General features: G+C 37.4%; 1 protein-coding gene across 2 annotated transcripts in view; it reads right to left on the reverse strand.

Moving 5' to 3' along the window:
- TPK1 (thiamin pyrophosphokinase 1) overlaps positions 1–12,997 on the reverse strand; it is a 296,584-nt gene that overhangs the window by 126,714 nt on the left and 156,873 nt on the right. The window lies entirely within an intron of this gene.

A 12,997-nucleotide genomic window follows, 5' to 3' on the forward strand; every position in this document is an offset into this window, starting at 1 on the left:
TGCACAGTTCATTAAAGGCAGCTTACTGTACCTGTGAGTACTGTAAGAGGGTACTGGGCCTTTTAAGTGCCTGGAACTGTTTCTCTCTGCCTGTGCCTTTAATGCTTTATACAAGTACTGCTGTAGATCATATCAAAAAATGCTGATAGAGTGCTACCATTAAAGCCACCACTTTCTTCAAATTAAACTGTGATTTCTCATTCTCTTTCCACATTATACAGATAACCAGTTGTAGAATTGGCAGAGATTTTAGTACTGCTCCTTTTGCCACAATGTCAAAGAGACTGGCATCATCAGACTGAACTGGGGGAGAGAACAAGCAGCAGAACTGGAATTGTCCTGTATCCTCTTTACAGACTTGCTGAAATTAAGTCTGTGTAGTTCATGTTCACTGATGGTATAAGAGCCTCAGATAAATCTGTTGCTCCTGACATATCAAGTCCAATATTTTATGCCACAGAATTGGATGACAATTGTAATGCAGCTCCTTTCAACCTTCACTGCATTATTCTGGAATGACAAAAGTCTTCAAGACAGAGCTATCCAATGCAGTCAGAGTTTAATGAAAGGACAGTATAACAATGGGAAGATAAGCAATAACACTTGTAGTTTTATAGATACCTGCTCAACTTAATAACCTTAACCTTTGGTAAGAAAGTTAAAAAGCCAAACAAATTTAACATTAGGAAAGGTTAGAAAAATCAATAGCACACAGCAGGAAAGAAAACAATAGATTGCATCTGATGACGATATAGCTTCGGTGAATGATAGGATGAGGCACAGAGTATGAGGCTTTTGCTGTTCTGTCTTATTATAGCAGCTATGGGAGGCACTTTGCTAAAGAAGGAGGAGTGTGTCAGACACACATAATAGGATTATTGAACCTTATATTTCAGACAGACACTGAATGCAGACAGGCACTGAAATGTCAATCTGAACATCTCGGCATTTCTCCATTTTTAGAAATGCTACACATCACAGGACATTGTGTGATTGCAGAAAGCAGTGTGTAGTTGCCCATTCTCCCATGTTCTTCTTAATATTTTATTAAGTGAATGCAATGTTTTTTTTTCTTTCTGTAATCTTTCTGAGTAGGAGAATATAATTAGAACAGAATACATAAAATATCCTAATGTGTACTCTATCTCCCAGGTCTTCCATTTGAGATTATCTTCCAAAGCCTGCATCTGGTTGTGCTCAGTGGGTGCACCAGTGACATTCAGTTCAGTCCTTTAAGAATTCCTGAGCACAAAGGCTCAATTTTGAGCTATCAATCTCAAACAGATGTGCTTATGTATAGTGTTAATGGCACAGATCCTCAAGAAAAAAAGAGAAAGGAGACAGCCTGTAGAGCTGCTCAAAATCACAGCACTGACAAATAAATTTTAAGAAATCTATATAAATTAAATGTTATCTCCAAACATTCTTCTTCCCTTAGACTTCACCTGCACAAACAGTAATGTACCCACTTTATCCTAATATTTCACTGACCGAGTAAGAGCTATAGATTCTCAGAACTATTTCATTTGGAAGGGACTTTTCAAAGCAATCTGGTCCAATCTCTTGCTAAGAGTACATTAGATTTGCTCAGGTTTTTCAACATCCTTTCCAGTCCAGGTTTAGCTGGAAAGGGAGTCACATCTCCCAGGATGGAGATGCCACTTCCCTGGGCAACTTCTTCCAGCACTTGACCACTCTTGTGAAATTTTCTTTCCCAGTATCAAAAGGGATCTCTTGTATTGCAAATTGTGGTTGTTGATTCTTTTCCTATCTCAGCTTGCTTAAGGAAGAATCCCTTCTTGTCTTCTCTCTCCCCTCTCATTAGGAAGTTTAAGAGAGTAGTATAATCTGCTGCTCACCTTCTCTTCAGGAGGTTTGAACAAGACAATTCACATCATCCTTTTCTCACGCCATATGTTCTAGACTTCCCTAAAATATATTTCCCTCACTTGTACTGTATTGGCATGCAGTATTTCCACCCCAGAGAGCCTGATCAGGTCATTTAAGAGCAAGGAGTCAGTTCTCAGGTCTCTCTCCCTTTTAATGTAAATTTCTCACCACAGTGAATTTAATTTTGCCTCTCTGGTATCCTCTTCAGCTCACTCAGAGAATAATTCCAACCTTCACATTCCTCATACGCTAGCTGCAGCCACCTGAAAGTTTTGACCTTCCCAACATTTTCATACACAAATGTGAAGAAGACAAGCATTTACATCCTAAATTGGACTCAATGCAATTGATACTGAAAAACAACTGTAGGAAAAGACACACGTCGATTGAAGCAAAGTACTGCTCTATATACAGAAGGATGAACAGAAATGGACTGCAGGATCTGACTGTGGGTCTTGGACCAGGTCTACCAAAGAAGATTAATCATGTGGATGCATAACCCTACAAGTTTAACAGATGACAGACATCTTCTACCACCTCATTTGTAATAGGAGGGTGGTTTTTGAGCCCAGAACATTCAATCAGTATCAGAAAGAAAAAAAAAAAATAGTTGGGGAAAATCTGTTTGCAGAGATGGCAGAAACCGTCAGTTGTTGTTGACCCAGTATTCCACAGCTGAACCAAAATACCTCTACCAGAATTAAAACCAAATCTAGCACGGGATGAAGATGAGGCAGGCTAGAATGTCACAGGACACTTCTGAAAACTTTTAAAGATACAGGACTGTAGAGAGACAGGCAGAACAAGAACCTCTAATTTGAGCTACTTACAGTCATGAAAGTTGCATAGATTTCCTATAGGTGGTAAGTTGCTGGAGATTGAGTTAGCATGATGGCACCAAACTAACATGGCTGGTTTTTCTCTATGAATTACAGCCAGCAGGAAATTAGTGAATTGAAGCCTTTTGCATTTAGGAAGCAAGATGCAAGAAAGGAAGGCAAAGCAGTTAAGTTCCCTGTCTCCTTTAGAGAATTTCAAAAACTGTTCAACAAAAGTGTTGAGCAGCTTCTTCTTAACAGTTTAATTGTATGAATTGTCTTTTCATTTTTGAAATGGAGTACAAACCATGTATGTGCAATTGGTAAAAAATATTTTTGACATTTAAGTAGCCAAAATACTTAATTAAGTGAAATTAATTTTCTCCTAGTATTTGGACTCAAATTTAGCTGACTGCCTGGCATCAGTACAAACCTAATACTGTACAAATTGCTTGGCCCTTAGTCCTAGGGTTCATGATGTTTTTACTCATCCAATTGCACATTAAGTGACGCTGCCATTCAGACTGACTAAATTTATTAATCATGTTGAAGCCTATGCTCTGAAAGTCAAATAACTGAAATTTACACTCAGGCGAAAGCCCCATTACTGAAAAGCAAACCAAGAATGTTCAGATTTGACCATCACTTCTAACATTATGTAACATCACTTGATTTATTAAACAATTACTATCTTGTGGCAGAAAAAAAATCAGTAAATATATGTAAACATATGCACAGTTCCACAACCCAGAAACTACATGAACTTGTCAAATTTGACAAGCATTTAAAACAACAAAAAAAGTGCTCTCTAGTTGAAACTGACTGCAACAGCTGTAACCTCTCCTCCCGTTACATATTTGTATTTTGATGTGATCTTTTCCACAGTAAATAAAATGTTTCCTGATTTTGTTTTTAATGAGACAGCATGTGGCTTCTGGTGGAGGATTTTTTTTGATACCGTACATTTTATATTGAGATAAGAGCAATGAAAAGTTCATCTGCATTATTTAGGTTGCCCCAGTTTAAAAGAAAAGTCTATTGTTCATGAAATAGCAATTACTTAAAATGAACAAAATATGACTGTTTAGTTGGTATTTGACCAGTACCAAAGAGAGCCACCACATCTTCTTTGCCACCTGTTAGATACAAAACAGCAGAAACCCAAATGTTTCTAAATCTAAAAAAATCAATGGAAGCAATCTGCCCTCTTACTCTCCAAATTAAAAAAAAAAAAGGTAAACCAACAAACCCCACAAGCAGACAAAAAAAAAAAAAACAACCCCATGCAGTTAATGTTCCATTTGCTGGAAAAATTCCCAGTATTTATTAGTACTGGAGCAAATTCTTCTGATGTATTAATTTTGGTGAATGAAAGCAAACAAATTCAGGTCAGAAAGTACAGTCATACACATCACTGCAACACCTGTATCAGAAGGCCACTAACATCTTTTAAAAATTTTAAATAACTGAGCAGAGAAGTAAGAGTGTTGCGTGAGAAAGGTCTGTCAGGAGTTGCAGACTCATATTAAATCCATATCTCTCCATACCCATTTCTGGCATTTAAGCAGGAGACCTACTTTTGTACATCCCTGTGCAGACCAAAACATGATATTTTTACAATCTGATGATTAAAATTGAGCACAGTACAGCAATGACAGTCACCAGCTATTTTTGGATCTTGTCTGAAATTTCCCTTATGTGCCCTTCCTTGTCTGAAAAACAAAGGTTCACAGAGAGGAGTTTTAATTGATGGTCAGTCTCTCTTTGCAATCAGCACTGTGAAAAGCTTTTGTCTACCAAGATGGTTAGGCCCTTTGGATCCTAACCTAGTGATGGGTTTGATTACAGTACCTTGCTTTTCTTGGAAAATAACTTGAAAACAGTAATTGCCTCTCTTGCATTTACATACTAAGATATAAGCTAGCTCTTGGAAGGGAAATCATTGCTGGAATTGCACCAGTGACTGACAAAAGGGAAGAACATGCCACTGATTGTAGACAGCAAGAGACAGTACCCAGTTGTGTTGATGACAGTCTTTTCTGTTGACTTGTATGCACTTTGAACCAAGACAAAGAACTGTATCATTTTCAAAAATGAGGTAACTACACTTAAACACATACTAAAAGTATTTAGGCACTCATAGCAATGCAAATAAGAGTCCAGCATTCTTCTGAAATAAAGCAAGAAAGAGAAAAGCTTCCTTAACCACAAATCCTGTCTGTGCTCTACAAAGCTGAAGAAATAGGGCGTGCAGTATTCTTTGCAATTCAGCCATTTGAGCTGGGAGGGTGGGAAAAAGGCAATCTACATCTCAAATATCCCACACCAATTTAATTGCAGTAACCAAACAGGTTTTTGTTTTGGCTTTTGTGATATTGTCATTGTGGTTGTTTTCTGGTTTTTTTTTTTAATTAAAAGGGCTTCAGGTTAACAACTCTTGCTTTTTATCACATAGGATGATAGACACTCTAAAGAACTAAAGTTAATAAGCAGACACTGTATTTGAATCGACTTCAGTTTCCAGACTAATTGCCAATTCTCAAGAATATCTCAAGGTAAGAAAAACAGAAAACAGCAAGGCTTGTACTGAGGTGTTTCCAAAGATCTGGGCTGACAAATTTTAGACAACATAAACACTATCTTTAACACGTTCCTTTGCCAGCAGCCAAGAAACCCAAGCACACCATGACTGTGAAAAATGCATAGAAAATAGCCAAAGAGATGTTAACCCTGATGGCATAAAATTCCCTGCAAGGCATTTCTAATCAGTAATCTTATTTAAATATATATGTCTAGTACACCTAATCCCTCTCTCTTGCATTTGGACAGACTTTATGCAACTGAATTTTTGCTCCTTAGCTAGTATTTCCCAACATGTTCTTCGTTTAGAGATATGTAATTGCTCTGAAAAGAACTTGGATTGTGAGAGTAGAGCTGCATTTTAAATATTGATTACAGGACAGATTTTATTGAGACCAGGCTCCAAATGTGTGCTAAGGGCAAAAATAAAAGGGTATTCTTACACAAGTCTGTCTATGAGTACAAAAGGATTTCAAGACTTTGATTACTTGAAGACAGCAAATTGAAAGGAGAAATATCCTCCTATCATGGATAAAACTCCAAAAATTCTGTTATCAATAAAATTAAGTAGCTCCCTTTTTCTTTTTGGTATTGCTATATTAATAAAACCAGGAAAAAATAGTTTCAAGCCTGATCCTTCAGGAAAGACACTGATTACTTCCCACTGCTTGTTAGTTTTCTTAGGAATTGCTGCCTGCCTTTAATTTGTGTCTTAAGTTCTAACTTGGCTAGATATGTGACTAGATAATACCCTTTTCTTTCCTTCTTATTGTTCTGTCTGACAGTTTCTAAAACCTCTCAGCTTCAGAGTAAGAGCTGTATATCACGAGGAACAGAAGAAACTTTTTGTGGAGAGAATTTATTCATTGCCTATAATACCCCATCGTTTCAGGATCATTTAATATAAATCAAAAGGAGAATGCCAAACTATACAAATCCTCAGCACAATGCAGGTCAGCTTCTGTATTCCAAATTTTAAATTATATGCCTGTCCTCTCTTCCTCCAGTTTTTCTTTCTGGTCATATATCTCCTCAATGAAAGGAATGGTTAATTTAAACTTATGGAAATCTCTCTTGCTTTCTCTATGCAGATTGTCTATGACAGGCAGATTATATAACATTTCCAATATGTGCTGGTGCCTGAGAGAGGCAGGAGCTTTACATTGTTGAAAACTGGATGTCTCCCCACACTGCCACACCAGGTCTACATCCTGCTTACATATTTATAGGATACCAGGGACAGTAAGGCAGAATTAAGCAAATTTTTGTTGTTATCCATATATATTCCATGTTAACTACAGATAGAAAATTAACACATAAAAGAGATGTTGCTTTTGGGAACTAATTGGAGGAAAGTTCCTGGCCATATCTCAACAGCTTCACGTCAGAAGTAGTAATGTTGTAAAGAGTGCCAAACTCAAAGGCACGCTGCTATTAATTTAGTTATATCTTCTGTATTGAAGAGAACTTTGTAGTTCCAAGAATTAGAAAGGCTGCATAGGTTTTGCAAATGCCCAATCTTAATGTAGACCAGTGAAAACAGGTTTCACAAACTCACAATAAAATTAAATTGTTCAGTATTTTAACATCTAATATTGCTAAGCTAACAGCAATGAAAATAAATAAGAATAATAATTATAATAACAACAGTAGCAACAACCACTACTCAACTTTACAATCCTTTTCCATCAAAGATTGCCAGATTATCTAGGAGCAATGAACAGAAATAACTGACATGCTGACATTTTGACAGACATAAGGGAAAGCTGAGGAAATTAAAGCACTGCCCAGCAGAGCAGCTCTGACTTCATCACTAGCAAGAGTTCCAATGAATATGAACACATTTCCAAGTGAAATATAGGCTATTTGTTATATTTCCATATAAGTGAGGTAGATTCTTGAATAAAAATAGGTCACACATCATATTCACACAATTGCTGCATTTTCTATTTGTGGAGGATTTCAAATCTCAAGTGAAATTGCTGAACAAACATTTAGTCCTGAGATCTGAGAGCACTCAATTACTTCCTAAATTGGACACCAGTTTTATCTTCAAGGCTGGCTTTTTCATAAGCAGAGGTTGTGGGTTTAAAAACAGAGAACACCTTGAAATTGGGCTGTATATCCTTCTACCCATCTCTCTTTTCCACATGAAATATAAATGACTACTCAGGGGACTGTTCAATTAGAAATCAGAAAATCCAAGCTTACTGTACTGAAAACACTTCCATTACATGTGGCATGCTTCAAGCTTTGAACAGGTGATAAATATGACATCAAATAAAATAAATAACATATATCCAACTAACTGCAATTACTTTGCAAGTAATACAGAGCTTTGCAACACAAGATTTTGCACTGGTATACCCTAGATGTCTCCTAGGGATATTCCTTTGCTCTACATAGCAACAGTGATTTCTGAAGTGTTGCTTCTAGCTCTTCTTACCGATAGTTATGATCCCTGCCAAAAGCAAGTTAACACAACATAACGGGTACAAGCATTACAAAGGCACTATATAATTAATTTCTTGTTCTAACAGACGTCTGTCCAGAACCCCCTCCACTAACTATTCTGTGAGCACTGATCAGGCTATTTATTAAAGGGATAAATCACAGAACAACCAAATGTTCACCTCCAGAAAGCAGGGGTCTTACTCTGATGTTTATTAATGCTGTAGGGTATGCCTAAAGTGAATTACACTGAACTGCAATCCATATGAAAAATCAGATCCCATGATCTTCCCTTACATGACTGAGAAGAGGATTTGGCCTCCTGCATCTTCTGTTGACAAAGGGCAATGGAACCGTCAGGACATATTTATAATACAAAATGCAAGCCACTGCTGTTTTTGCAAAGAGCTGGAATGTGTTTGCAGGAACTGAATGAAGCAAAAAAGAAGAGTCATATTGTGCTAAAACAGAAATGCTGGGTGCACACACAGGGGCAGACTGGTCTAACAGACTACCTGGAAGATGCAAGGATGCAAGACATTTCCTTGATTACTGCCTAGACAAAGCATCAGGCTCCAGAGCATCCAGCTGTGCTTTGACCTTCACATCAGCTACCCAGGCTATCATGATTGCTGAGTGAACCTGACCTAACACTCATTGGTACTGGTACTCAAGACAGTAAGGGAGAATATAAAATTTCCATAACGCACTACTCTAACACATAATCAGATCTCTAGGAATCTCAGAGCTTCTCCTATTCCTCTTTCCTTCATTCTACCCATACTCTATTTTAAACTACTGCTGTTAGAAAGAAAAGAAAAAAAATGTCAAGACTTGCTGGTGCATTTTGATCAGAGACCTAAAAAAATCTTACAGCTTCAAAATCTATGAGAAGACGCATCAGAAGCTCAGCAAGGCTATATGTGCATATTTTGAAGGGGCAATTTTAAATCTTTGTTTTAGCTCAATCAAGTCTTCCAAACATATTATTTTCACTAAATTTTGCCTGAATGGTAAGTTTGAAGCAGATCCACATGGAGATAACAAGACATGAAGATACACAGTCCCCCAAATTCTCAAGTTTTCAGAATATTTTGCACTGTACTAACAGGGATTTGTAGACAATGGTTATGTCTCTACCGTAGCCAGTGCTGGGACTGGAAACTGTAGTGGATCTAACCAAGCTTTAGTGGGCAACAGAGCTCATCTTAGGCTGTACTTGAAAGCCTCTTGTTTTCTCTGGTAGGTCTCACAGTCTAAACCAGGTCTAAATCCTGCCACTGCTCCTGGGAGGCCAACTAGCTGGTTCAGAGCTGGGAAGGTTGACCTGGTTCACTGCAAGGCAGGTTATGTCTGCACTGAACAGGCACAGAACAGCCCTATGAGCACATCAATGCCACACCTTGTTCCACCACTCAAAAAGCTCTCCATGCACAGCAGCTTTAAACAAAGATGAACATTTAGTGACTGCCCTTAACCCATCCTGTTAAAGATTTATCAGACACTTCTAAAGATATGAAGACAGTTGCAAGGAAAACTATTCCTAACATTCTCCTGGGATGGATTTGCTGTGAGAAGGCAATATATATACACTAATCAGATGATAAAATATGGAGATTAAACTAACCTTTATGTTATCCTGTCCATACCTCTAAAGAGAGTTTTTCTCTGTTCTTTCTCAAGTATTGTGTTCAGTTTAATTAAAAGATTTTTCAAGGCCTCAGAAGTTTTACCTCTTTACAGAAAAAAATCCAACCCAAAACTACCACACTACAACTGATCTCGCTAGGTATTTCACCTGATATTTACAAAAAAGTCTTTTTTTCAGCCATATCCCTCTTTGCACAGAGGCATTACATAAATATATCTCCCCAGTCCATGTGATGCCTAGTTACACTTTGTCTCTTTCCTAATCTTCCTTCAAACTCATGCATTAAAACCCTAGCATCCACACAAATTATAAAGGTAAAGCAAATACACAAGTAATACCTGCTATATAGAAAGCAGACTTTCTCTACTGACAAAAGGCATTAGAGCTGCTTTCCTTTTTGCAGGAATTCATTGTGCTTTTCCTTCCATAATGGAATGACAATCCTGTGCCTGAATTGGACCACAAAAATTATTTTTTAAGAAGCTTTGCTTTTCAAGCTCCAGATAATATTCTAAAATGCCAACAGATTACAGCACATTCAGACACTTAATAGTTTTCCCTTGTACATGCAAAAACTCAACCAATACCTTTCATTCTATATCTCATTAGTAGATGACCACACATGGCTTATGTAGACAATGCCCTGCATTTACTGCAGCCTGCAGCTTTATAATGCACATCCAGAACATTCATAAGGAAACCGTCTTGAGATCAAGGCAACGACAAAATATTCATCAAGTAAGGGATCAGTCACTTATACTGCCATGATAATCTCGTGTGACCTGGGCATGTAGTCAGTGACATTTGGGAACTAAATGGTTCCTATCTTCTGTGGGTTTTAGGCATGATTTTGGCCTCTCCACTTCAGTTCTGCAAGGTCTTGTCTCTCTCCATCTCAGTCTTGCAGGTTTTGGTCTATTTTGGTCCTGCAAGTGTGCAATAAATTAATACTTTTGGCATACACTGTGAAAATAAGTGAATTATCACTCAAGAGGCAACCTATGGTATATACATGTAAGGTAGTAATTTCCTATTCAGGTATTTAGTTTCTTTACTTTGACTTTTACAAAAAAGAAGTTAGCCTAAAAAGGTAGCAATCGTCATCTGTTCTGCCTCCCCGCTTTAGCTATCATAGAAGCTTTTCCTTCCTTTGGAAACTCAAAAACTAAGCATCCTAGAATTACATGCTGCATCAAGTAAAAATAAAAATATCACAACAGAGGAAGTATGGAACACACTTATTTCTTCATTTGAATGAATCACATTGGAGATACACAGTGGAAATAATTTTGCAGCAGATTTAAAGCAAAAGCTGAGTTTTTTTGTTTAAAATATATTACTAAGTAAAAGAAGACAGTTACTTAATACCTTCTTGATGTGAACTTCAAAAACCACTGTTAAATTTCCAGACATTGTAAGTAGTCAGTATTTCTATTCCCTAGATACTTTAACTCTTTTCAACTCTTGTGCATGTAATACAAATGAAATTCAAATCAGCAGCTTTCAATCAGATATTTTTTTGAATGTGGTAGTCTAACACTAAAATTGGTATCTGAATGCAGTCTAGTGGAACATAAAATACATTGTTTTTAATGGATTTGCTGGAAAAAAACTAAAACCACTGTGATCACGCCATTCAAATTATGATTAAGCAAGTAGATTTGGCTAGATTGTTACAACGGAAATATAAGAGAACAATCACAGATTTAGGTAAGACTATAGTATTAAGAAAAAACTCTGTATTCAGTACGTTTTGCAAAAGACCATAACACATCTCTTCTGACAGTAGAGCATTTTCCTTTACTCTCAGCAAGCTCAGCCAAAATTTAGCCAATATTAAACATCAGGCAGTGTTATAGTTCCAGACATTTTAATTAATGACTTATTTGTTCCTAATAATTTGGCTGAGAGTGAACAGAGCTCATTTTTAAAGGAGCCAAGATTATCATGTGTAAGAAGAAATAGAATTCCTCATTCAAGAAGAAATAGTAGGTCACCGTAAATAACATCTGCACACTTACTGTAAATCATTTTGGTGACAGAAGGTACTGCCATGCAGTCTGATTAACATTACCAATGAAGCACAGCCAATTTTGATATGTTTGTATGACAGATTGCTGTTATTAGTCAACATTAGGATGTTTGATGTAGTTGCATAGGGCTCTCAGCCCACAAAATTCCTGTTTTGTATTCTCAGAAAAGCATCTCTGTAAAAAAAAATTAAATTGACATAAGAAATAGAGATGAGGATTTTATTTCACTTGCATACTGTAAAGTTCAACTTCTAGCCACATCTTTTGTAACTCATCCTGAAAATCAAATTCTTGTGCCGTACTCTGAGTGCCTGCCATCATCACTGGGGTCTGCAATCAGAACTCAACCAACACCTATGCTTTGCATGATGCAACATTGAACTGAGCCCTTCTCCTGCTGAGCTGGAATAACTAAGAGCAATATCTCCCTTTGCTTCAGGAATATATTCCATTTTTTCCAAGTTTCTTAGCTAACAAAGTACACTTTCCTTATCTACAGATCATTGTAAGGAGGGCACAGTAATTTTGGGCCCATTCTGTTACTGGTCTTATGCCAACACTGATGTCAGGAGCAGGTTCTACTCTGAGAGACAGGAGGCATGCATGTTCTTTGAAAGACGCGCTTAGACTTGAGGGCCAATGAACTGTATTTCAAGGAATTCAATGCTTCTTCCTCTAAACATGGAAGATTAGAAACAGTGTATATAAATAAAGAATTTGGAAGTCAATAAGCATGCAATAGCTACATGCACTGGAAGGCATTGCTGTGCAGACTTTTCTAGGGCTGGCAAAGCAGGGGACGCAACCAAGAAAGTCCAAAAGCAGTATGAGTCCTGAACACTATGGCTGGATTTCCTACCAAGGTTTGCATCATTCCACATTTATCTTCCACTTCATTTTTCATGTATCTCACCTGCTTTGAATAAATAATGAATTATTGCCCCAGATAATTATTTTTCCATGTCACATTCCTCTCAGCAAGAGTCCTGCAAGTGCTCCTAATCACTGTACAGCCCATCTCTGAGAAGGCTGATATACTTCCTGCTTCTCTTACACAAATTCCCTTTCTTTAAAAGCCATTAACCTAATAACTATTTAATACTGAACCCCTTGTTGCCCTGGAAATCTTCAGTGTAATCTTCAGAAGTATATGATCTGAGTGGATATTCCTGCAGCACCACTCAGCTCTTGCTTTTTCCTCTTCTGTTCCAAAAATTCAGTTATTTGATTCCCCATGTTTTAACTCACTAACCACTTTCCTAGATTTCTAGCTCAGAAGAGGAAAAAAAACCAGTATATACCAAAAATTGTTAGGAAAGTAGCAACCTATGTAATTCTTCCCAATTATGGCCTTTCCCTATTCACTAGCAGCTCATTTCTGTTCTTCATAATTTAGTTTCTCTGCCTAAACCCTTTGGTCAAGGGCTGCTGCAGACAGGATCCAGTGGCAGTACCTCAGCCCTCCAGCCAGAATGTGGAAAAGGCTAATCCCTTTATCAACAGCTACATTCCAAAGCAAAACAAAACACCATTGCAATGACATCCATTCTCTGCCCTGGCTTCCAGCTGAAAGG

This window comes from Pseudopodoces humilis, chromosome 1 (genome assembly GCF_049639895.1).
Source record: "Pseudopodoces humilis isolate 2021_Gansu_Grassland_sample_001 chromosome 1, ASM4963989v1, whole genome shotgun sequence".
NCBI classification, from domain to species: Eukaryota; Metazoa; Chordata; class Aves; order Passeriformes; family Paridae; genus Pseudopodoces; species Pseudopodoces humilis.